The sequence below is a fragment of the Mustela putorius genome, unplaced genomic scaffold (genome assembly GCF_011764305.1).
Source record: "Mustela putorius furo isolate JIRA1106 unplaced genomic scaffold, ASM1176430v1.1 tig00000163_pilon_pilon_pilon, whole genome shotgun sequence".
Taxonomy (NCBI): domain Eukaryota; kingdom Metazoa; phylum Chordata; class Mammalia; order Carnivora; family Mustelidae; genus Mustela; species Mustela putorius.
The window spans coordinates 1255321-1273273 of record NW_025421299.1 but is presented as its reverse complement, the minus strand read 5'-3'; the positions used below and the strand labels follow the sequence as shown (position 1 = coordinate 1273273).

The window sequence follows — 17953 nt, the reverse complement described above, 5'->3', positions numbered from 1 at the left end:
TTAAAGATGTTATCCAGATGCAATTGCTATAAATCATCCTTAGTCCCAACTTACATACTTCTCCATATTCACTGCCTACTATAGCCTCAGTCCTTGCTCAATGGTCAACACCAGCCAATACCTTCAACTCATCTTCTAACACCACTTTCTGTTTTGAGTTCCTCTAAGTGTAAGGGTAAATTACAGCTTCCACTACTACCTCCACTGTCACGGACATACATAATCCTACACCCACAGGAAGCCTGGCTCCTCCCAACACTTCCAAGAGTCTAATGAAGCCACAGAGTACACATTGTGAGATTTGACTTCCCCAACAATGATCTGAAAAGTACAAGGACAATAACATACCACGAGATGAGCTTTGACCAATGGGAAACAAAAGATAGGAAGATGCAGGTAGATAAATTTCTTTCTTTCTCAGTTCAGATATATTGACCTTTGAACAACATGGGTTAGGGATGCCAACCCACAGTCAAAAATCCATGTATAACTTTTAATTCCCCCAAAACTTAACTACTAAAAGTTAACAGTTGAATGGAAGACTTGCCAATAAAATAAACAGGATAAACAGTCAATTACCACAATTTTCTATGTTATATGTGTTATATACTGTATTCTTACCATAAAGCTACAAAAAATACTATATTTATTGAAAAAAAATCCACATATTTTAAATACACAGTTCAAACCCATGTTGTTCAAGAGTTAGCTGTAATTGGTTCTGTACAGCATGTCTGGAGATTTCCCACTTGACTAAAAAAAAGTCTATGTTTTCTAATGCAGCTGTGGCCAGCCCAGTAACCACCTTGTATTTGTCTTTCTTTATATGATTTTTGGTTTGTTTGTTTTTTATCCCCCTAGTATTGTACCCAAGCTTAACCTGTACATCTAAATCTGATGACCTTATAATTCATTATTATATTCCTGTCACATCAATTCCTATATATATTACAGCTTTTTGCGATTAACTGGGATACTGTGTGATTTCTTAAAAACAGTTGTGAATGTCAAACAGAGACCCAGAGTAACTTTGCCTAGAAATACACAAGCTGCTTTTCAAAAATAGGAACCTCAGTGTGTGGATTCCCTATGTCTATCCTGTTCTAAAGGCAGATAAGAAAAAACTATGATAGGGGCACCTGGGTGGCTCAGTGGGTTAAAGCCTCTGCCTTTGGCTCAGGTCATGATCCTGGGGTCCTGGGATCGAACCTGGTGGTGTCAGGATCTCTGCTCAACAGGGGGCCTGCTTCCCTTCCTCTCTCTCAGTCTACCTCTCCGCCTACTTGTGATCTCTATCTGTCAAATAAATAAATAAAATCTTAAAAAAAAAACTATGATAATAGTTGCAGAGATGTAGGAAGCGGTATGTCAAATGTAAATACAAAAATGTTAAGTGGGTATAGCAAGAAAGACCTCATATTAGCTACAAAAATAATGAGGTGATCTTGAGAACAGAATAAATCAAAGTTTGAGTATGGGCAGAACCTGTGAATATGATGAAATATAACTTCTATGATTATGTTAAATTAAATACCAAAAGAAGTTTCACAGATCTAATTAATGTCTATATCAGCTGACTTTAAAATAGGGATATTTTCAAACTGGGACTCATCTAATAATAAGAGCACTTTAAATCTTGGTTTAGAGGTCAGAAAAGTTAGAAAGATTCAAACTAAAAGGGATTTGATGCCTGAGAAATTCTCCACTGCTGGATAGGGCCATGTGGCAAGACATATGAGTGGCTTAAAGGAGCTAAGAGGAAAGGAGGATTTCAATCCTACAACCACAAAAAACTAGATTCAGACAACAACATATCTGATATTTTTTTAAAGATTTTATTTATTTATTTGACAGAGAGAGATCACAGTAGGCAGAGAGGCAAGCAGAGAGAGAGGAAGGGAAGCAGGCCCCCTGCTGAGCAGAGAGCCTGATGCAGGAACGCGATCCCAGGACCCTGAGATCATGACCTAAGCTGAAGGCAGCAGCTTAACCCACTGAGCCACCCAGGCGCCCAACATATCTGATTTTAAACGAAGATTCTTCCACAGAGCCTTGAACACCCTGGTATTATTTCAGGTTTGTAAGACCCTGAGCAGAGAACCCAGCCAGACCACACTGGACTTCTGACCTGCAAAACTGGGAGCTAATAAATGGTTGTTGCTTTAAGTCACCAAGTTCATGGTAATTGGCTATGTAGCAATAGAAAATTAATAAATATATACCTGGAAATGGGTCATCTGATATCTAATTATTGAATCAGTTAAACATAGCTATGCAGGCTATTACTAGCAATTATTTTTAAAGACAAAGAATGTTAAATCCTTTCTTAAACTATATTCTTATTAGTAAGTTAAAATGTCACTATTTTAACATATGTCTTAGAGGCTTCTATTTTAGAATCAATTTTTATTCTCCTATAAGATGGCATTAGTAGTCCGCAAGTTTTCTCTCTTTCCCACTGGCTAATTTTCAAGTGTTGATAAAATCCTCCTTCAGGTAAGTTAACATTTTACCTCTGAATCAGGTCCTCTAGAAGATATTTCCAAAAGAGAATGATTATTGTCAGTAATTTGCTATTTGCCCCTGTGAACAAATAGAATAATGATCACTGATGTTCATAATAAAAGGCCACAAGCACAGGAAATACATAAATGTTTTCTGATTAAAAATTCAATTATTTTAATATAGTTTATAAATATATTTTATTTCATTTTCTTTTATACTCCATTACATCTACCTTTAAATTACTAAACACCATGTCATATAATAAGTGTCAGCCATGTCATATAATAAAAAAGTTCATTTTATTTCTGCCCCAGATCTTTGTATCTGAACTTATATGTCTTCAGATAAGTAAGGTATTGATAGAAAAAAAATCTTTTCATCTTTATTATTTTTAAATAATTTGAAAAACATACTTTGGATCTCTTGGCTAAAGAAATAGAAAATGAATATAGATGACCCCAGTCACATGGTTCTTAAATGCTCACTCATATAGGTATCCATTGGGAACATGCAGCAATTACAAGAAAACAGGAAACAGTAATGTGCATGATTTTTACTTGCATAGCTTCATACCTTCTATAGAATCACTTGCTTTGTTACATGGTGAGAAGACAGAGCAACAGAATGCTAGCACCTTTCATTAAGTGCTTCATGTTGATTTGGTTCTTAATTTTGAGAATTGCATTTAAATTTTTACTAGACCTACCTTAGGCAAACACTCAAGCAAGGAAAGAATGACATTTGTGCGATGAACATGAAAAGCATTCCTTATAAAAAGATAGAGAGAAGCGATAACCAACAAAGAATTCCCATATCCTCCACTTTACACTTTGAACGCTGAGTATCAGTACAAAGACTAAGGGAATAATAAAAGATGTGTAATAAACTGAACGGATAAAATCAATTAAAGGTATTCATGTTCTATGTAATTAAAGAGAGAAAGAGTGATAATTTTGTGAATTAAAGATTGAAGTTTAAAGGGTTTACTCAGAAAAACAGATAAATAAACTATACTAATAATGGTTTATGTCAAAGATTTAGCAATATGCTAGTCTTCATGATGTTAAAATAGTTTAATTGTAAGTGCTGAAAGACAGGAAATAAAAAATTTTTTAAAGATTTACTTTATGGGACGCCTGGGTGGCTCAGTTGGTTAAGCAGCTGCCTTCGGCTCAGGTCATGATCCCAGCGTCCTGGGATCGAGTCCCGCATCGGGCTCCTTGCTTGGCAGGGAGCCTGCTTCTCCCTTTGCCTGTGCTCTCTCTCCACCCCCCCTCTCTGATAAATAAATAAAAAATCTTTAAAAAAAAAAAAAGATTTACTTTATTACTTTATTTATTTATTTGAGAGAGCGAGAACCACCAAAGGGTGGGAGGTTATTGCTCCAAGCAATAAAAACTTTTAAGTAAAAGTGTTGGTTTCAATTATTAAGAAGAAAAAATATACAAGTCTGACAATCATAATTTGCATAAAATTTTATATTCAAGAAGATAAATAGTGGGGTTTGCTTTAATTTGACAAGCAGGATGTATAAATTATCTCTACATAAATCAGTAATCACATTTATTCACAGTAAATCAATGTATTTACTACAAAAACACCCTTCTTTATGAAAAAACGTTTATGTGAGGGTGCATATACAGAACAAAAATGTACAAAGACTTTATGTGTGTACAAGCATAGATATTCATTCTAGTATTATCATGCACCCAAATAGCTCCATGTATTAAGTTTAAGTATAAAATAAAATTAATTTTCAATTATATTATTTTTAAAAACCTTACTAAACTACATCCACAGAAATGTCCAGCAGCTTCTTTTAAAAACAGAAGCAAAGAACAGAAAATTAAAAAGAAAAATATATGTCTGATATTAAATAACATAACTATTAAAACAAAACAAAACAAAAAACCCTTAATTTCCCAGTGAAAAAGATGCTCTGGGCAGAAAGAAAATGACTAAAATGCCAAAATACAAAGTTAGAAAATGGTTTGTTTAATAAAATGGGCTAACTCTTAATAAAAATCTACTATACTTCCTAGAATACTTTGATGATATGAAAACGATGAGTAAATTATTTTTCAAGTGTGATGTATCTAGGAAAAAGATCAGTGAAACAAAAAGAGTAATATCATCACAGCATACAAACAGAAAATTCACATATAGAAGGAAAAAATCACAGTTTACATTGCATTCATGTTTAAAATCAAACATCACTTTTTCACATTCTGAAGATTCCCCCCCCCCCCAAATATGGAAAGAAAAACAAGCCAGGGCTTTAATATAATATTTTTTTCCAACCTGGAACAGCTGCAAAAAACAAATCTTGCTGGAGATAAGCTTGGTTATAAATATCAACATTCCCTTTAAATAAGGGAGTCCAGTTTTCATACCATCTGCCTCTTTCTAAAAGGGAAAAAAATATGAAAATCATAAACTAGGACATCCTCTTTCAAATAAGGCATTTAAAAATGAATGTAGTAAAAAGGCTATGAACTCTTCTGAGCCCCGCCTTTAAACTTGCCCTGTTTAGCTCAGATCAGAAAACGGGATTTCATGAAAGTAAGCAACTCTTAATCAATGAATAAAGTATCTAAAGCAATTAATAAAGAAATAAATGTTCTCAAACTTTTTCACATTTATTGGCCATAATCATAATTTCTGATAGGATCATATTTCTCCTTAATGCATCATACTCCTTACTGTTCATTTTTTTAACTACCCTTGTCACTTTTGTTACCTCTACTTCTTTCCAAAACCTTTTTACAGCCTGTGCCAAAGACTTTCGTTATCTCTTCTATACAAAAATCTAGTTACTAACAGAACTGGACTTTTCTTTTAATACAGATTCTATCCTCTGCAAAAATCTTTCCAATGTCTTTCTCAACACTGTGGTCTTATACGCAAGTTTGGATTTTATCTTAAAACCGTCTTTCTTCTTTTGCCCTTAATTATTTTTCATTCTTTGTTAATGACCTTGTGACTGAACGTTTTAATTTTTCACTGTACCACATCATTACTACTTCAATAATGAAGTCCATAAACCGTATCCATTATTTAACTCCTTAAAGCATTCATAAGAGAGAATTAATGAAAGATGGCCTACCAAATCAAGCAGTGCAGAGTGGTCTACTGGTGATGAATACATAAAGGAAGATCCTGTATAGCAATACTAAGATCACTTAAGAGAAAGTAGAAGAAACCCAAGACAGAGAGAAATAGCGTCCTCTATTTTAACAATATATGTAAACATTTAGTCAATTTCTGGAATTACAGTGGTAGGATTCTGAAAAGCTACTATGACAAAGGCACCTAGGAAGCCCTGACATAATTCATTCCCATATTTATTCTCTCCCTTCCTCTTTTTCTCATACACATATAAAGACACACTGATATAGCTGAACAAAAAGAGCAAAATGAATCTTCAATCATAAGCATTTCCTGTTATTTTAAGGTACTAAGACTACACTTAACTGTGTCCTTCATAGGAAAAATATGTCCAAAGACTTTTTTTAATTCACTTTCATTCCATTTTAGCCATAGACCACCCAAATCTTTAATTACACAAAACAAAGTTCTTTTACAAATGACAATTAATTGCTTTCTTGGAATGCTGCATCTTCAGTGTATAAGAAGGGAGGAGAGGAAGAGATGTCTTCAAAATAATGGTCAATAATATTTAATCTCAAATTAATTATTTAAAATAAATGACCATTTTATATCAATATTTCACCCTTTTCATGATTTGATATAGGCACTACAAATGATGTAAACAATTAGATTATCAGTGTTGCAAAAGAAAAGTTGTTTTACTTTACTACCAACTATTTAAAAATATTAAAAAGGATTTTTCACATTAAATGTAGTCTATTGTTTATTTTCTGAATTCTATCCACTAGAACATAGTACCACAAGAGTAGGGATCTTTGTTTTTATATATTAAGAATCCCAAACAATTAGAAAACGGTGGCACACATGTTTTTGAGCAAACATTTTTCAGAAGACAGTTACATTAAGTTAAATCACCCATATTTTATGGTTCATTATCATAAACAATTAAAAATGCTTTGAGTTTTAAAATATTACTATAAATTCTCTCCTATAGGAATATGAGACTGATAAAAGGTGGGTTAACTCTTCTCTATTTTAATCCACTTCCTTTCTGGTTCTATCACTTTTTAATTGTTTACCAAGCTAAACTCATTTGCCATCTTTTAAATGGGCACAGTAAGAATACCTATCCTATACTGCTATTGTGAGCACTAAATTAAATAGCTAAATATAAGTACTTAACATGGTGCTTCTCACATAGTAAGTGTTCATTAAGTATTATTAGTATCATTACATCATGCTGGTTTAATCGGTTACTCATTGCTGAGGGGCCACACAAGTCCAAATGGCTTTTATAAACAAACAAACAAACAAAAACAATCTGAACTCGATGACCTCATATTCATTTTAAAAGTAAATGAACTCCTTTATAGTTAAGGTTCTTAGAGTATAAGAATGGTCTCAGAATATACTATTAACTTAATTACATATAAATTGTATACTTTTCTGTATTAACTTAATTACATAAATTGTATATTTTTCTGCTACTATTTGGTCTCCTAACTATCTTCTACTATCAGCTAAGTGGCCTCAACAAAAGTATCTTAGGATTTACTTTTAAGATGCCAAATTACATATGCGCTTTTTTTTTTTAAGATTTTATTTATCTATTTGACAGAGAGAGATCACAAGTAGGCAGAGAGGCAGGCAAAGAGAGAGGAGGAAGCAGGCTCCCGCTTGAGCAGAGAGCCTGATGCGGGGCTCGATCCCAGGACCCCGGGATCATGACCTGAGCCGAAGGCAGAGGCTTTAACCCACTGAGCCACCCAGATGCCCCTTACTGTTAGCAAGTATTGGAAATTCTGGAGTAAGATAGTATCACTTTCATGCTTACAGTATAAGTACTCAAAAATACTTTGGAAAATGGCAGGCTTCTAAACAAACAAACAAACAAACAAACTAATAGGCTTAAACACTAGTCCCCAGTTTTAAAACTAAAAACTGTTAGTTAGCTCTAATCTTTGTAAAGAGTTCCTAATTATCCTCCAATCTAAGAAAAAAATCTTTTCAGGTCAACATTCCCATCAATTCTTTGTTATTCTCTCCTCAGGAGTTGTACTAAGTTGTACAAGTTTACATATATAAAAGTTATATATCTAAAAAAAATTTTATATATCTATATCCATATGTATCTGTATTCCCACCACATGCATAGAGCAGGTCAGTATGGTTCTCTAGGGAAATAGTATGATATTAAATAAAACTGATTCTTTCATCAAGGTCTCAAAACTTCAATTTGCAATAATAAATAGCATCCTAAATATTCTCTTTTTTTTTTTTTGGAAGATTTATTTACCTATTCATTTGACACACACACACACACACACACACACAGATTGAGAGAGAGAGAGAGAGAGAGAGAAAGCGCACAAGCAGGAGTAGAGGCACAGGGAGAAGGGGAAGCAGGCTTCCAGCCAAGCAGGGAGCCCACTCTGGGGCTCGATCCCAGGATCCCAAGATCATGACCCAAGCCAAAGTCAGATGCTCAACTGACTGGGAGTCACCCAGGTGTCCCAGCACCCCAAATATGTTAACCATGGTCCTAATATACATGGGAAACAAAAAACATGATTTTAGAATATCCTTTAAATCATAGAACATTCCAAGCAATGTCTTCTAAAACCTTTAAGAAAAATATCACAAGTATTCCAATCATTTCTCGGTCTTCTTTAAAAAATTAAACTTCACTGTCACATTTACTACTTTATTTGAAAGCATATCATAAAAGAATGATTTTATAAAAGCACTGGATAACTACTTCATTAGTTTTAGAAATTTGTATTCCTTCTGTTATGAAATAATTGGGTCCTTGTTATCACATTAACCAAAATTTGGGGGCTGGCACTAGATTGTATCTCTTGAGTCCCTCTAATGGAAGCTGCATACACAAAAGCCTTTTCAAGTGTATATTTTTAAATTATTACTGAATTCTAAACAATTTAAAGAAAAAGCAACCGAGCTTCCCAAAGCAATTTCCATAGTAAAGTGTATAATCTGATTTTTAACAAATGCATAACACTTCCCAGCAACATCTCTGCCCCAAGTTGGCTGTATGTTCCATTTGACTCAGTAGCCATTACAATTTGTAGGGCTCTCCTGAAGTCTTCTTCCCACCTTCATTCTATTCAAGGCACATGAGCTAGTTTCCCAAGTCACAAAGAATATATAGATCACTAGGTAAGAATTGCTCACTTGCTAGCTTATTCTAACTTACTCTCTCACACACGTTAAACACACATAAATCCACACATACACTGTTCATGCCATTACCTCTACTATAATCTCACTGGACGAAGTGTCCTGTCTTCCACCAAGGCTCCCCCTCTGCCCTGGAGTCCACCCCCATGTATATACTTTTCCTGCCCTTCTACCTTTACCACTCCTTTACCATTTTCTCTGTCATTGCATTCATCTGCAGCCTGACCACCATTATTGCATTAGTATCATAATTGGTCTTACTGTCTCTGGTCTTGCTCCCCTCAAACCATCCCCCATACTGCTTCCAGAATAATCTTTCATCAAATAAGTTTAATCAAGAAAATTCCCCTGAAGTGTATTATATCCTTCAGTGTTTCCTCATGTCCTTCAGGATGGAGTTGTAATTCCATAATTTGGTGTAAAATATATTTTATTTATTTATTTCACAGAGAGAGATCACAAGTAGAGAGGCAGGCAGAGAGAGAGAGAGGAGGAAGCAGGCTCCCTGCTGAGCAGAGAGCCCGATGCGGGACTCGATCCCAGGACCCTGAGATCATGACCTGAGCCGAAGGCAGCGGCTTAACCCACTGAGCCACCCAGGCACCCCCATAATTTGGTGTAATCAAACCTCCATTCTTCCCCCAGTCTCTTTAACCTATCTTTATCCCAAACCAACACTGTGCTCTAACTACTTTGAATTACATACAGTTCCCTGAAATTACCACACTACATAACAGCTTACTGCCTTTGCCCATGCTCTTCCTTTCTCTGAATAACTTTCTCTTTACCTGGATATATTATACTCCTTTAAAACAGTAGAAAAGTATAACAGCAGTCATTAATTCTACTCACATATCTTCCAGTTTTCCTCTCCCTCTAGGTAGAGACGATATTGCACTTCACAGTCCCCCTTTTGAAATTTGTTTTGATCAATAAAATTCTAAATGCTAGTGCATAATTAGCCACTCTCTTCCCATTGCTGCATCTGGATCATATGAGCTTTCCTACTAACAGATTTTAGACATGTAGTCTCTGTGAGAAATAAACATTAGTTATGTTAGGACACTGTGAATTGGGCTTATTTGTTCCTACAGCATAACCTAGGCTATCCCAGCTGATAAAAAAAAAAAAAAAAAAATAGGTTACCTTTCTCAGGAAGGCTTCCATGAGCCCAGTACAATCTGACCCAAATGCTGTTTCTCCAAATGATGATAGCTTTGTATTCATACCTCATTACAACACAACACTGTAGTAAGATGGCTGCTATAACCATCCGTTTCCCTTCAAACAGTCCTTAGAAGGGCAGGAACTATGTATTTCATCTCTGTATTGCAGAGACAGCTTTTAGGCAAACAGGCTTGAGCAATGGAATATAGAAAAAGGCCCAGCAGGAGCCCACCTCAAAATATCCATAGGCCCAGCTGACCAATAGCCTGCTTACAATTAGGCACAGATAACCAAAAAGGAGAATTCCATAGGTGGTTATACCGCCTCACCTTCCCCCTTTAAATAAACAGCCTCCACCCACCACCTCATTGCAGACAGCCTCTCCTCTGCCATTCTGCCCACTGCTCTCCCTTGTGGTATATTCAATAAACTTCTGTCTCCTTTGTTCCGCCTCAGGTGAACTCTTTCACCCCCTGCACTACAGCTTCTACCTGATCATCGCCCCCCATCCAATGAAGAGATGCTCCATTTGGACAACACATGTAGGGTCACCAATTAGCACAGTGCCTCACTCATGGTAAGTGAAACACTGACCACATTAGCTAAGTTAACTGGTAATTCATTCATTCACTTATCAAGAACCAAGAACTACTCTAGTTACTAGAGATAGAGTAATACCAAAGCAAAAAAACCCACAAAGAACAAAAAACAAAAACCATCTGCCCTCATAACAGATTTTCCTGCGAAGGATAATGACAATAAGCAAGACAAGTAAGTATAAAATATATAGTTTATTATATAGCGATAAATGCTAAATAGAAAATATAGAGCAGGGATATGTGGATGGTGACCAGGTGATCTTGTAATAAAGACCCAAAGGAAAGTAAACAATGTGCTATACAGATATCTAGGGAAGAGCATTCAGTAGAGAGAATGGTATAAAAATCCTGAGGGGGAACATGCCTGGCATGTTCAAAGAACAACAAAGGAGCCAGTATGGTTGGGCAAGTGAGTGATTAGAGATGGTATTAGAGCAGTAACAAGGAACCATCTCTTGCAGAGGCCAGTTTAAGAGCTTTTAGCTTTTATCTTGAATGAAACAGAGGGCCATTGAAAAGTTCTGCGTGGAGGAAGAGGTGGAAGAGGACAGCAGAGGATAAGGTCAGAGATATAATGGGGGCCCATATTCTTTGATTGTATAACATATTTCCTCTCCCACAAAACAGGTGAAACACAGATATACCAATTAATCAAGAAACGTTAAAAATGACATTGAATGACATCTTATGATGATCTCAATCTGCTTATTACTTACTACACCAGAGACATTGATTATAATCCATATATAACTACCAAAATATAGTAATGTACCAAAGTATCATAGTGTATCAAACATAAGAGAGATCAAGTACAAAAAGAGAGAGAGAGAGAGAGATCAAGTGCTTAAAGTAGAAACAAATCCTAGTAGACAATAAAACTAAATGATTTAAAAAATAAGATATAGATTTATAGCTCTAGGGATCTTGCTCTCTTTATTTGGATTTGCCCAAATACAAAACAAATAAAAATAAAATCATTCTCCCACTGTAATACTGCCTTCTATAAAAACTACATTCCAAACTCAAGTTCATTGCCAGAAGCAAACAAACCAAACCAAAACAAAACAAAACAAAAAACAAGTGAAAGAAAACAAACCACAAGTCAAAACACCTTTTGCCAAATGTTAAATCAAATAAACACACCTTGTGTTGTGTCCTTGATGCTGCCAAGTCTGAACTCTGGAGAGCTGCCAAGGGGTAAGATGTTTCCAAAGGCAAGATCTTTACTGAGGAAGCTGTGCTTGCATTCCTGGCAAATTCAATTCCAGATACCAATAACAATGCTCTTGGTTGCTTTTTCTTACTGGAATTCAAAGTAGAGTATATGAAAACCTTATAAATGGATGACCTCCAGTGCTCTAATACCTACAAAATAAAATCACTACGGTAGCATTTTCTAAGAGGTGTTTCTTGGTTTACTAAGTCTGTTACATATTCACTTGAATTAAGTTTCTCTGGTCAAATATACTTAGAAAATGCTGCATATCATGCTCTTTTTTCACAAAGCATACCTTCAAAAACAAAGCTCTGAGAATCCTGTAATAGAGAAGCCTATTTAAATTTACTTGACCCAATGTGTCTAAAATTTATTTAATTAAAGACCCCCTTTCCACTGTAATAAATAGTAACATTATTTCTTCAGATCACACTTTAAGAATGGTTCTTTATATAGTAATTATCTAAAAAGTAGTTAGAGATGTATTCACTATATTTTAGAATTGAATAGGAATATAAAGAGGCCAATTTGAATTTGTTCTCTGTTAGTAATTTGTACAGGGTCAACCTATAAAACAAATTTTATTTATTTAACCATAATTGCTTAAATATGTTACTTTCTAAACTAAATGCCCATTAAAAAGCAAGAAAGAAAACAATCAAATAATAGATGATTTATTCATTTTTGTTTGACAAATATTTACTGAATACCTATTATGTGCCAGGCACTGAACTTATCTCTAGTTTTATATTGCAATTGCTCTTACATAGATACTCTTATCTATATAAGACAATGGTTCCAAACCATTTTCTCATAATAGTAACACCAACTCAAAATTTAACCCCAAGCATTTGAGAGCACAAGTTTCACTAATTCTAATAATATCATTAAAAATAGATTGCCACCTTTAGGCTGTTTTTAAATAGTGATAATAATCCAGCTCAAGCGTGATAATACAAAAGCATAGTCTTTTAAAAATGGTGCAAAAGAATAAAACTGAAGTCTGACATGGGAAACAAAGGCAAAAAGAAAAACTAAATTCCCTTACTAAAACTAAATTTCCTTAATATTAGCCCACTGCCAAGTCCTTGAAACAAACAGAGTGACATTCCTCTAAGGACTCAACTGCCTCGATGTTAATACTTTGCTAAGGGCTAAAGGCAATCTTAATCTGACCCTCAGGATCCTGTAAGTCTACTTTAACACATAAAAATCTCTTTGGAAATATCTTTTCTCTCTATCACCGCCCCCTCTCCAAGATGCATGTTGGCAATCATCTCCCAAGCTTATGACCTACTGACAGACAATAATAAATGACCTCTTCCCAACAACAGCTAGTCCCCTCAAGGTCCTGGAAATCCAAAAAGGGATAACATTATCCCGAACCCCTCCCAACTTGAAAGTTGGTATATAATCAGCCACTCTTCATGACCCCAGTGCAGCTATTTCTGAAAACAGTTCCTTATTCTTGTGCTTTAATGAAACCACCTTTTTGGACCAAAACGTCTCAAGAATTCTTTCTTGGCAGTTGGCTCTGAACCTTAATATCTTTCCTACATCAAAGTCCTGTTTTACCATACACAAAATTTAACTTAAATGAATCACATACCTAGAGGTAAATACTGAAATTATAAAAGGCTTAGAAGAAAATGGAGGAGTAAAACTTCATGACCTTTGGTTAGGCAATAGTTTCTTAGATATAGCACCAAACATACAAGCAACGAAAGAAAATGTAGGCACATTGGACCTCATCAGAATTAAGAAAAACCTTTGTGCTCCAAAGTACATGACCAAGGAAGTGAAAAGACAACCCAGAGAACAGGAGAAAATATTTGCAAATCACATATCTGATATGGGTTTTATACCCAGAATGAAAAACTCTTACAATTCAACAGTAAAAATGCAAATAATCCAAATTTTAGAAGGCAAAGCACTTAAATAGAGATTTCTTCAAAGAATAAAAACAAAGTACATGACCAAGGAAGTGAAAAGACAACCCAGAGAACAGGAAAAAATATTTGCAAATCACATATCTGATATGGGTTTTATACCAGAATGAAGAACTCTTACAATTCAACAGTAAAAATGCAAATAATCCAAATTTTAGAAGGCAAAGAGATTTCTTCAAAGAATAAAAACAAATTGCCAATAAGCACATGAAAAGACAGTAGATTTCATTCGTCACTAGGGAAATTCAAATCAAAACCACAATGAGATACCACTTCACTAGACAGACAATAAGACGTGTTATTGAGGATGTAGAGAAACTAGAATCTTCATACCCTGCTGGTGGAAAAATAAAATGGTGCACAGCCATCTTCAAAATAGTTTGGCAGTTCCCACCAAAACCATACAGTAACCATATGACCCAGCATTTCCACTCCTAGGTATTTACCCAAGAGAAATGAAAACATATGTCCACATAAAAACTTGCACATGAATGTTTATAGCAGCATATTCTTCTAGCCAAAGAACAGATAAATCAAATGTGATATAACCATTCAATAGAGTATTATTCCACCAAAAAAGGAATGAAATATTGACACATGTGACACCATGGGTGAACCTTGAAAACATTATTCTAAATTAAAGAAGCCAGTCACAAAAGTCCAGTTAATACATCATTCCTATTGTTCTCTTTATATGAAATGTCCAGAATGAGAAAATCTATAGAGACAGAAAACAGGTTAACAGTTAGGTAAGGCTGGGAGTGAGAGCAGAAGAGATGGGGCATGACTGATAATGGATACAGGGTTTCTTTCTTGAGGTTATGAAAATATTCTAAAATTACATAGTGGTGATGGTTGTCCAGCTTTGTGAATATGCTACAAAATTTCTGAATTGTACATTTTAAAATAATAAATTTAATGGTTGTGAACTACATCTCAATAAGATTATTAAAATAAAAGAATCATAGTAATATATATCTGTAGTCCTTATCTAAAATGTTTGGGCCAGTTGTGACTTAAAGGTTTTTAGATTACAGAGAGGTAATATGTCTCATTTACTGTAATTACAAAATAATCCTAGAGGAATATAGGGACAGCATATTAATACTTCATAGCAAAATCTTATCACTATTGACAATAACTAGAAAAGTAAACACTACATAAATAGTTCCATGTCATTTTAAATACAATTTTGTCTCAACTGAGTTTATGTAATACTTGGGGGAAAATTTATTTTGCAAAACCTTTATTTTCTTAAATAAGTTTTGGGTTTTGAAAATGTGAATAATGGGTGTTAATGATGATGATTAATATTAGCAACAATAATCATATCAGCAGTTTCCATTTACTGTGCATTACACGTCACATGTATTATCAGAAAGAAATTCTCATAACATTCCTGTGGGACAAGTACAATTAACTCCAACTGGGAAAGCTGAGTTTCCTAACAAATTAAGTGACTTTTCTAAGCACACACAGTTAACAAAGAAAAGGGCACAGATTTGAATGCAAATCTATCTAATCATAGAGCATACTCACTTTCCTCTATAATGAAGAGTATGTTCAGATCATCCCTCTGAGATATAGACTTCAAATCTATAAAATGGAGTAAAGAACTCATATATTATCAGAGATTATTGTAAGACTGAAATGAGATCATTTTTATGAAAATAATGTGGCAAATATAAAAGTCTATATATATGTGAGAAAATATTACCTGGGATACTATTTTTATTATATATCTAAATCAATGTTCAAAGTGAGATACAGTTTTAGTCCAACTCTTTACAGGCATTCAAAATACACTAATTTTATTTGAAGAAACACTAAGCATTAAACATTGTTTTTTAAATATCTAAGAAAAGAAAACCCAAATGTGTTAAAGTGGTCCATAACTAAACGTCTATCTCAAGTTTTTATAAAGTTTTTATAAGCCATATATAAAACTGGTGCAGTGTGCAAACATATATATTGTGTTTGGTCTTAAAGTAGTTCTGTGTACCCAGGAGAGGCCAGACAGATTATTTTTTTTTACATTATAGGTAACTTCTTAATCTTTTGAAATCTTAAAATTATTTCAGTTTAACAGTCTGCTCACAAAATTTATGTACCATTTAAGTTCCTACGATAATTAGAGGATTATCTATATATCCTCCCTCAAGGAAAATGTTGTTATAAATAGGACATGCGAGGGTATATCCCAATGCAACTTCTGTTCCATGATGGTATATTCATAGCATTAAAAAAATTTAGGGAGTGCTATATTTGAAAATTTAAGAACCATTATTCTAAAATACCAATCCAATCACATGGGCTTTACAGTATAAAAATCTAAAATGGATCCTCACTGCCTATAAGATGAAAATTGCTTTGTATGGCATATAAAACAGCCATCTCAGCCTGGGCCAGCAGGTCTTTATTGCCTCCACTCCAGCCGCTTTTCTGTGTTCCAGCCACTGAATTTCTTTCATTTCCCGTCTATGTGATCCTATTGACAGCTTAGTAGCTTTACAAATCTTGTTCTCTTTGCCTTGATGTTACATAAGCCCCAGCCTTACCTACCTTAAATTCACAGGCATCCTTCAAGAACTTTCAAACCCACTCCCCCTATATAATTCACCTATGTCTGCCAAACAGATCTTTGCTGATTAACTGATTGACACATAACTTAATACAGTACATGCTTTTCTCTATAAGTACACAGATTTTTGGTATACATCAAGTATTACTATTTCTTACAGTACTGCAATAATTAACTGAATGTCTTTGGAAATGAAATTCTAAAATCTTTATATGAGTATGTTTCATTTATGGCACAGAGATGAAAAAAAGAAATTTTGTATGATTAAATATAAAGAATAATAGACTTATTTTTAACCCCAGTCCATATAAGACCAAGAAAAGCAGGGGCGGGGGTGGGGGTGGAGTAGAACACTGCAAGGCAATTACTGAGTAAATTTGTGTACCTTGAAATAAAAAGAAAATTCCAATCTTATATACTAAAGTTTATAGTTTAGGACAAGAGTTGCAAACTTTTCCTATAATACACCAGATCATAAATTTTTAGGCTTTGAAGGTTGAGGGAAAATCAAATTATAACTGTGTCACAGCAATTTGTAGTGCTCTGAGCAATGCAAAGCAAGACACCCACACATTTGCTTGTTTGCTGCAACTACTCAACACTGCTATTTAAGCACCACATACAATATGTAAACATATGTGTAGATGTGTCCCAATAAAACTTTATTTGTAAACAAAATTTAAAATCCATGTTTACACCACAAAATATTGTTCGTTTTTTCCAACCATTTAAAAGCAAAAACTATTCTTAGTTCACGGGTCATAAAAAACAGCAGTGAGCCAGATTTGGGTAGCCCATGGATCATAGTCAACTGATGAATGGTTTAAGTATATATTTTTTCCGAGTAAACAGATCCTCTCCCAGAGCCTCCAGAAAGGAATGCAGCCCTAGTGATTTCAGCCCATTGAGAACTATGTCAGACTTCTGAACTACACAGATCTATAAGATAATGAATTTGTGGTTTTTAAAGTCACTAAGTTTGTGGCAGTTTGTTAAAGCAAGAATATAAGTTAATACAGTTCTCATTTTTAGTTTCTTCCTCATCTTTACGTTTTACCTTTTTATCTTTCTACTGTCACTTAATCATTGTCTGTCCTTTTTATATGGAGTTCTCCTATCCATAGAGGCCATGAATTCTTGTATTAGATGTCAAAGAATTTCCTCAAATGTTCTTCTGTAGCTTAAAATTCTTGATTTTCACAGGTATTTCACTGAATCTTATGATTAACTTTTCCTTGGATTTGTGGGGTTTTTTTATTCTACTCTATTCATTTCAAATGCTAAACCTATCCAGAATACTTTGGCTTTGAATGAGACTATACAGATCATTTCTACTAGTCGAGTCTTTTCCAAATGTATGTTTGTATGTATGAGGGGTGGGTGGAGATGTTGAGGAGAGGAGGGGAGGCAGAGAATGGACACCTAGGAAATGACAAAATGGAATCAGAAACTGGTTCTTTTTTAAATTATACCTTTCCATCCTTAAAAAAAATCTGATAAGCCCTTGCTCAGAGAGATTCAGTGCTATACTGAACCACTGTGAATAATGAGAATGTATTCTAATGTTCAAGCACATTCTTCATAAAAATGGAAGAACCTCATAAATCTGCTACTGTATATATTCAGT

General features: G+C 34.5%; 1 protein-coding gene across 11 annotated transcripts in view; it reads right to left on the bottom strand.

The window, feature by feature from the left end:
* TRIQK (triple QxxK/R motif containing) overlaps positions 1-17953 on the bottom strand; it is a 101795-nt gene that overhangs the window by 79478 nt on the left and 4364 nt on the right. For 3 of the 11 annotated variants that reach the window (XM_045075822.1, XM_045075826.1, XM_045075828.1), the window contains exons 2-4: positions 15285-15341; positions 11724-11883; positions 2514-2583 (exon numbers count right to left, since the gene is read on the bottom strand). The exons of 1 other annotated variant lie outside the window; for it this stretch is intronic. The gene's annotated coding sequence lies outside the window, so the exon portion shown is untranslated. Of the gene's footprint in view, positions 1-2513; positions 2584-4806; positions 4912-11723; positions 11884-15284; positions 15342-17953 lie in introns of all 11 variants that reach the window. 7 more of the 11 variants (XM_045075827.1, XM_045075829.1, XM_045075821.1 and 4 more) reach the window with 6 other exon arrangements.